The sequence below is a fragment of the Macrobrachium rosenbergii genome, chromosome 47 (assembly GCF_040412425.1).
Source record: "Macrobrachium rosenbergii isolate ZJJX-2024 chromosome 47, ASM4041242v1, whole genome shotgun sequence".
In the NCBI taxonomy this organism is placed as follows: Eukaryota; Metazoa; Arthropoda; class Malacostraca; order Decapoda; family Palaemonidae; genus Macrobrachium; species Macrobrachium rosenbergii.
This window is the reverse complement of record NC_089787.1, coordinates 7230738-7239533: the sequence shown is the minus strand read 5'-3', so window position 1 is coordinate 7239533 and position 8796 is coordinate 7230738. Positions and strand designations below refer to the sequence as shown.

General features: G+C 38.6%; 1 pseudogene; it reads left to right on the top strand.

The window, feature by feature from the left end:
• The first annotated feature begins 2351 nt into the window (after positions 1 to 2351).
• LOC136830928 (uncharacterized) lies at positions 2352 to 4583 on the top strand (annotated as a pseudogene).
• The last annotated feature ends 4213 nt before the right edge of the window (positions 4584 to 8796 follow it).

Sequence of the window (8796 nt, the reverse complement as noted above, 5' to 3'; positions counted from 1 at the left end):
ACAAAGGACTTCATCCCAACTACACTCGAAATTTTTCACACAATACAGTAAATAGGTGGTTCAGAGTTGTCTGTCAGGGCTAAAGAGTCTTTTCTACCGTAACTCGTGTAGGCAGGGACGTCACACCCTGAAGTGATTGTTAAGAAAAGCCACATTAACCCACTACCCATGTTTGACTGTAGTGTGGAGGTACTCCAAGACACACCGCTGTTGTCTCTTCATAATAACAGTAAGACATTCAGTTCTTACAAGATCACTCTTATAACTTTATTTATTTTTTTCATGCGTCCCTCCTAAATTATGTTTTCAGTGTTTATCGCTATCTTTTTCCTAGCTTTTATGTTTTACAGTTTTCTTTACAAGTTAGCAGCCTTTCAAGCTACTTTATTTGGACGTCATATCCTTGAAATATTATTAGTAATAATAAAAAAGAGTGAAAACCCAGAATATTAGCAGAATATTCTGCTCCTGGATTACTGATCATTTCATCGGCTGGCAGATTATGATGGGTTGTTTCAAGATTTTGAGTTTTTTTTTTTTTTTTTTTTATCAACCAAACTCGAGAGACCTAAAACTCTGCGGGAACGACACTCCGTATATCACTCACCGTCATGTTCGTTTATCTTTTTCTTTTTTTAAATTTTCAGCTGAAAACTCTTTTGGGCAGAGTCAACAGACAATAAAACCAAAGGGAAATCAGTCTGAGAGAGAGAGAGAGAGAGAGAGAGAGAGAGAGAGAGAGAGAGAGAGAGAGAGAGAGAGAGAGAGAGAGAGAGAGTAAATGAAAGGTGATAATAAATAATTGTGGAGGGACAGAATATAAAACCGACAGGGCAGAAATTCAGGAGTGGTCAGCAGAGAGTAGGAATGAATGAGCTCCTAGGTCAAGTATTTGGAGATCAGAAGATTCCACAACTGCACTAGGTCAACTAGTCCAAATTTTAGTTATAGCTCAAAAAAAATTCCTAGCAAACTGAGTAAAATTAAACCTGATGCTCGAAAACGTCACACTGTTTGCAGCAGCCTGCCAAGTGTTGCGAGCAAAAACAGCCAGATCAGGTAAAGACGAGCACAGACGATGTTCGTCGTTGCGGTACATTTTATGTAACATGCAACAAGGCCGAATATATTTGTAAATAACAGTAGTATAAGGAAGTTTCTTTTTGTCCTGAGGAAGTCAATGCAAGGGACAGGGGAGGGGATGGGTTTTAGATGAAATTGAATAATAATAATAATAATAATAATAATAATAATAATAATAATAATAATAATAATAATAATAATAATAATAATAATAATGGTAAAAACAATAATAATCATGGTTAAAGAAATATGTCAGACGATTTCATTATATAAACGTATGGCATCCTCTGCTTATAGCCATCAAAATTAAGCATTCTGTATAATAATAATAATAATAATAATAATAATAATAATAATAATAATAATAATAATAATAATAATAATATAATTTGGCAGCAGACCCTCTTTTAAACAGGTTCTATTGAATATTATTGCTGCTTCAGCTGCATTTATTTTAGAAGACTTTTCTATTTTCCTTATTGCGGACTTCTCTTCAGTGGAGGTGCGTGCTAACAGCTCGCCTATATTTGTCATTTCGCTCATTAATTCGAATAACGTCATATCTCAAAAATCGAGAATTTTGAGTTGAGTACACCATCATATTCCTCAAAATGCAAGCTTTTTAACTGTGTAAATGTCATATCTCTACTTGAAAAATTACCCGAATGGTGGCGCTAAATGTCTCCATTGCACCAGACCAATAGCGCAATAGTTTAGTGGTAACACTGTCGCATCTTTGTTGTGCTTCGACCCTCACAGGGGAATGGGTGTGCACGAGCTTATTCCTGAAGTGACATATGTCTTGATGTGCCCATCTTGATTGAATGTAAGTATCTTTTGTAAAGGATTATTTAGTGTTACAGTGTATTATTCTAGTCTTAATACAATATTCATTTGAGACGTACTTAGCTGCTTTGGAAACTATTTCAAAATGATACAACATGCAACTGAAAATGCAGACACCTTGTTGGTGTAAACAAAATGATACATTCTGCAACTGAAAATGCGGACACTCTTGTTGGTTATCTGTAGATGTGTCATTATTGTCACAAAATTAGGATGTAAAGGTGCCTTTTGATTGAACTTTAGGTAGAAATGGGTCGTTTTAAATCTGAAGTATGAAGACGTGTGAAATAATTCATTAAAATTATTTTGAATTATGACACTATAGCCACTAACATTCAACCAATCTAGCAAAGATGTGCTGATTGTCTGAAAACTATTAGTTTTTTTTGCAGATATTGCCCACTCCATCTGTGTTCAATAAAATGAATGGACGTGGGGAAAAATTTCTGAAGTTAGCTCTAGCGAAGAATAGCCATGGCATAGGCCTAAAGCTAATTTCCAACGATGCTGACACAGGTAATTTGTGATTAATCTATGAGTATTAAGTCGCAAATATTTGCTGCTTTAATCCTATCTGGTGTATTATTTTTGAACTCATAACAAGCTCACTTTCTATCCTGTTACAACTGAATTCCTCATTGAAAATACTTGTGATTTTGTGTGCTATCCTGATTTTTGTTTCTCTCCCTGCAATGGCCTCCATAGCTGTTCTCAAAATTATTTCATTTATTTCTGCCACTACGTTTGAGAGCAGATATTATGAATATTTTTTGCACATGAATATATTAGAAAATGGTACTTCTCGCATGTTATTAAAAATATTTCTTCCCTACCACTTCTAGGCTTTGGAACAATCTTCCTGCAGGTGTTTTTCCTGATACTTATAATCTTTCTTCCTTCAAGAGACAGGTCTATCATCACCTAAAGTCTTGAGTCCCTTTGTTTTTCTCTTTTTTCACAACCATGGGCTAGATGAAAGCCAGGAGCTTATCCCATCAGTTTACAGCTTAAAAAAAAATTAAATCACAACTTGATAATAAGGAAATTTGAATATATTTGATTTCAACTGATAACACGCCCCACAGACAGAGCAAGAAAACCAGATCTAAATAGGGTTTAAAAAAATTCTCTTGCTAACTTCTTTGTTTCAAATTGTTAGCATCTTTGAATTTTCCACGCATTAAAATATATATATATTCTCATGCTAACTTCTTTATTTCCATTTTTTCGTTACAAGAAAGAGCCAGTGACTCTTTTGCAAAGGCAGAGTAAGAACATGGATGAGGACTCTCACACCTCTTTGAAGGAGAACCATCTACTTCTAAAGCCCACATAAACTTAGTTTCTAATGAAGAACATTTTACCACTTCTGATTTGGGCGAGAACTACTACGTTGATTCTAATGTTCAATTGCCTAAGGACTCGTCTGATGACGAATCAACCAGTTCTTCCTCAGAATCAAGCAGTTCTTCCTCAGAATCAAGCAGTTCTTCCTCAGAATCAAGCACTTCCTCCTCTGCTTTTAGTGAGTTCAGACGATTCTGTTAAAGACAAAGATTATGTTCCCGGAGCCACTAAATTATTGGGTACTACAGAAAAGACCAGAGTAATGATAGTGATGAATATTCAGAGATCAAAAGTGGTACAGAAGGCATCTTCAATAGTCCAGCGAAGAAAAAGGTTTTAAAGAAAGAGAAACCCACAAACATGGTACAGAAATGCACAGAAAAAAACTTAGAAATGAAGGAAAATCTTACAAGATGGCGTCCAAGAATCACCGGAGAGACCTGCAAGAGCAATGAAGCCTCCTTGCACTGAAAAATGTAGGCTTAAGTGCTTTTCAACCTTTTCAAATGAAGAGAGAGAAACCATATTTAGTGATTATTGGCAATTAGGATCTTTAGAGAAGCAACGATTATTCATATTAAATTGCATGGAACAAATCGAGCCCTCTTACAGATATATTCGTGTTGGTGGAAAGCGACCTCCAAGGAACCTGAATAATGTTTTTTTCTTCAATGTTGATGGTGAAAAAAAGAGAGTTTGCAAATTATTTTTCAAAAATACTTTAGATATCAACGACAGGCCTATTCGCACAGTACAAGAGAAAAGGGCAAAAGTGGTAGGAGTCCTTATGGAGCCTGAAAAAAGAGGACAGCACACCAAGACTAAAGGTCTCGACCAATCTACTGTGGACAAAGTACGACAACACATCGATTCCATCCCAAGAATAGAAAGCCACTACATGAGAGCAAATACATCGAGAGAATTCATAGATGGCAGTAAAACAGTTGCAGAACTTCATAGAGACTATGTGAACATTTGTAAAGAAGAAAAAGTTGAATATGTAAATTATGCCTACTACTATAACATATTCAAAAATGAATACAATATTTCATTTTTCAACCCTAAAAAAGACCAATGTGATACCTGTGAGGCGTTTCATAATGCAACCGATGCTGAGAAACAGAGTTTGAAAGAAAATTATGACCAACATCACTTAGAGAAGCAGCTCTCCAGAAACGAAAAAAATGTGGACAAAACAACTACTCCATCTACCCATGCTGTCGCAGTGTATGACCTACAAGCAGTCTTCTCTCTTCCCAAAGGAGAAGTTTCTCACTTCTACTATACATCAAAGCTCAACGTTCTGAACTTCACTATCTATGATTGAAAAGTCCAATGAATGTTATTGCTATGTGTGGGACGAATCAAATGGTCACAGAGGCGTGAATGAATTGGGTAGCTGTGTACTAGATTTCATGAAAAAATGCTCAGAAAAGGGAATTACTGATATAACATTCTATTCTGATAATTGTGGTGGCCAGCAGAAAAACAAATTCATGCTCTCATTGTACCTATACGCAGTCAACTTCTTGAATATTAAATCTGTTACTCACAAGCACTTGATTCGAGGGCACACCCAGAATGAGGGCGATTCTGCCCATTCGCTCATTGAACGAAATATGAAAAGGCTTCTGAAAAAAGTGGGGCCAATTTTTCCTGCCTGAAACTTTCATTACCGGAATCAGAACAGCAAAAAGAGGGAGAACCATTCAAAGTAAAAGAAATGACCTTTGAAGATTTCCTTAACATAAAACTGATTGCAACAGATTTGGGTTCTTTGAACATGAAAGGCATCAAGATGAACAAGATTAAAGCTTTGAAATTATCAATCGAGTCACCCTGCTCAGTTTTCTGCAAAACTCTTATCAGAAGGATTTTCATGGAAGTGATTGTACTTAAAAAGAAGAAGAGTGACGGTGTGACACTGATACCTTGTTACAACTGAAGCCTGGAATATCCCAAGCCAAGAAAGATGGCTTAATGAAATTGTGCACTGAGAATCTGATCCTAAACAGTACAAGCCCTTCTATGAAAACCTTTAGAACATCTACTTATTTGTTTCTTTCATTAGATACTTCTGTTACAATGCATTTTTGTCTGTTCAACTATTTTAGTCTAAGAAACGTTCACCAAAAGCATAAAATTGCCAAAGGTAATAATTAAACAGGTAGCTAAAAACTTTATGAGATGTTATTTCACATCGCTTATGTTTTTCTATGTTCATGGATGGAATTATTATTTTCTTTCTTTCATAGATACATGAATAAACATTTATGTTTGCTCTTTTTCTATCTATATTGTTGCTATTTCCAAGACTTAGTTCTAGTCTAATAAAGGTCTCGTTGAGGCTTAAAATGACCAAAGTTATTTCTTATGTTTTTGTCTCTGCTTATAAATGAGAATTATTTTTTTATTCAAGAGATGCTGATTATTTTGCTATGTTTTACAGAATAAATCTGAAAGTTTATTCAGCGTTTTTTCTTGTCCTTATCATTTGCTAACTACAAGGAAGGAGCGTCATTTTATTCACTTTACTAAAAATCCTTCCTTTAAAACACAATAGTTTTGTAGATATAACGTATTATTTGTTGTTATTATCAACTTTGTCTTTAGTTTTGATTCATAACGTCACAAGTTCGTATCATGTTTATTAAAACTGCTATAATAATATTTAAATTTGAAAAAATTAAGTCTAGACTGCCTTAGTTCTCTTCACTAACAAATTTTGCATCAAATAAGTCAATACAGAGTTTTTCAATCGCTGGCGAATATTTGTAATCATGTGTCAAAAGGTAAATACCTCTCTAGTGAAAATGAGGATTTTTGAGATATGATATTATTCGAATTAATGAGCGATTTCATGGGGGAAAAGTCAAAATCTGATTCTGCTTCTTTTTATATATTCTATACAGTTGGTTCTATACAATTGTTGCCGCGACGCGTTTCGACAGACTCTTCTGTCATTCTCCAGTGGAGAGCTAGTAGAGGACTGGCAGATTGCATAGGTCCTTTTGAATTTATACACGGGTTTCAGCGGCGGGGTTGGTTCATGGATGGCGAATTCTGATTGGTTGCAGTCAGCGAACTTCAAGCCAAATTTCTGCGGCGAAGCTCGATCCTGACAGATCTTCGCAACCTGGGAATGTCATTCATTCCAGCGTTCCCATTGGCCTGCCGTTGCGTGATGATGTCATGCCGGCTGACATCTCGGTAGTTTGGCTGCTATTGGGCTGCGGATGAATGATGTCATTATCTACTCTTTCTGTCGTAGTCGGGATTGTCTCGAAGGGCGCCTCGCTCATCAGGGCATCTCCATTCTCAGGGTTGTCGTTTTCAGGTATTCGTTGGATTTGGCGGGTGTTCTGCATTAGTCTTCTTAAATTCGTGGGTAGGAGCGATGCCTCCTGCGTCGTATTCATTGTTGGTTTTCTCTCGGCAATGAGGAGCGCCTCTAGCAGGCGCAGACGTCGAGGTCGGCGGCTCTCCCGATTATACTTATATTTTGTATAATACTGTCGCGGGAGATGGAAATATTGTGAGTAGCACGGGCGTGGTTCATGATGGCACCCTCCTGGGCGTGGCAGGAGATCCTTTAGACAGACGCATCGTGGTCATTCCAATATAAGCGCCGGGCATCCTCGGACAGGACATACAAATTGGTAGACCACGTTCTTCTGCTTGAGGGGTTCTCTTGCTGGCGGAGAGGGGTTATTTTTCATCACCAGATCACGGGTGCGGCGGTTCTTATAATAAATTATAAGATTTATTCTCTTACTGTCTTCGGTCGGGGTGACGTTTTCCATGACGATTTTCTTCATGGAGTTCTCGTCCTCACGGTACTGGGGATGCATCCGGGCCTTATAATAGATCTTTATGTCATCTTAGGGGCCAGGTTGTGTGTTCTCACCGTTGTACCATTTTTTTCCAGGCCAGTTCGAATTTCTTTGTTGATGAGTTTGTTGGTGAAACCATTGTTCACCAACATTTGTGCAGCACGTTCTGAATTCCCTTGTTGGTGTCCTGCCAGGTGGAGCAGTGGGAGAGGGCCCTTTAATGAAGGTCCTGACTGTCGTGTTCTTAAACCTAGCAGGGCACTCGCTATCCCCATTCAAGCAAAGTCCCAAATTGGTGGATTTTGTGTAGACTGATGTCTTCAAGTTCCGTTCCGTCTTTGTGACCATAACGTCGAGGAAGGGGAGTTGGTCGTCTGTGCTGAACTCGACAGTGTAGTTCAACACACTACATTGTTGGAAGGTCAGACGAAGGGCTTCAACCTCCTCCTCGTTGTCTGCTTGAACGAAGACGTCGTCGATATATCGGGCATATTTCTTCGGCCGCTGGATTTCTCTCGAAGACACGTTCTTCTACGGTGCCCATGTAAAAATTTGCAAAGAGGACCCAATGGAGAGCCCATCGCAACGCCATCCTTCTGTCTATACATGTGCCCTCTGTGCGTAGTGAAAGGCGCCATCTTCGTGCAGATCTCCAGCAGAGCCTTAAGGGAACCTTCTGGGATGTTCAGGGGGGTCATTGTCGGCTCTCTATAGACTCTATAGACTCTATACGCCTCGCCAAACGACTAAATCATATCTTGACCCCTACGTCCCGAGCAGTTATAGCCTGAAGTCCTCTGTGGAATTCCTCAAGTGATCCGAGACTCCCCGGGCGCAGGGACCATCGCTTCTCTGGACGTAGAGAGTCTATTCACCAACGTGCCTGTGGATGAAACCATCCATATTATCCTAAACAAAGTCTATAGAGAGCCGACAATGACCCCCTAGACATACCCATGCCAATATAGTGAGTTTGAGAATCAACGAGACTCAATGGGAAAAATGTCGTCCAGCCATGATGATTTTTCAGGAGCAGAAATGTCTTCTGTTTCACCTTTGGGGAGAAAATCCATATTTAAGAGAAGTTTGTGACCTCGGTTTAAGACGAAGGAATAACGAAGATAAAACATTCGGTTCGAAAATGATATATTTCTCTCCATTCGCTTCATTTCCGGTAAGTTATGAATTAGCAGGCATAGATCACGAGTTGCTTCCAAACGTCACCGCATACTTTGAAGTTACATATATCAGCCAAGCACGAGGCAGAAGTGGGAACTGGATTGCAGCAAATACAGTTTTCCACTGCGTCTTGGAATGTTCGCAATCGAACAGTAAACGACATGCCTAGGGCTAATAATAGTGCAGAGGGGTAGCATAATGCTGTCCAAAATTCAATTACTTGTCAACACCCTTCTGTTTGGAACCTGATTCATGCCTAGAAGAAACAAGTAAAAAATGCGCCGAAGTTTCTTCGGTGCAATAGAGTTTTCTGTACAGCCGCTACAGCGTATAGGCCATTCAAGGCCACCGAAAATAGATCTGTCTTTCGGTGGTCTTGGCATAATGCTGTATGAGCCGCGGCCCATGAAACTTTAATAACCACGATCCGATGGTGGCCTGTGTTGCTGGCACCGATAGCTGTGCCAGACGCACGATCATGGGTAACTTTACCTTGAATAAAATTAAA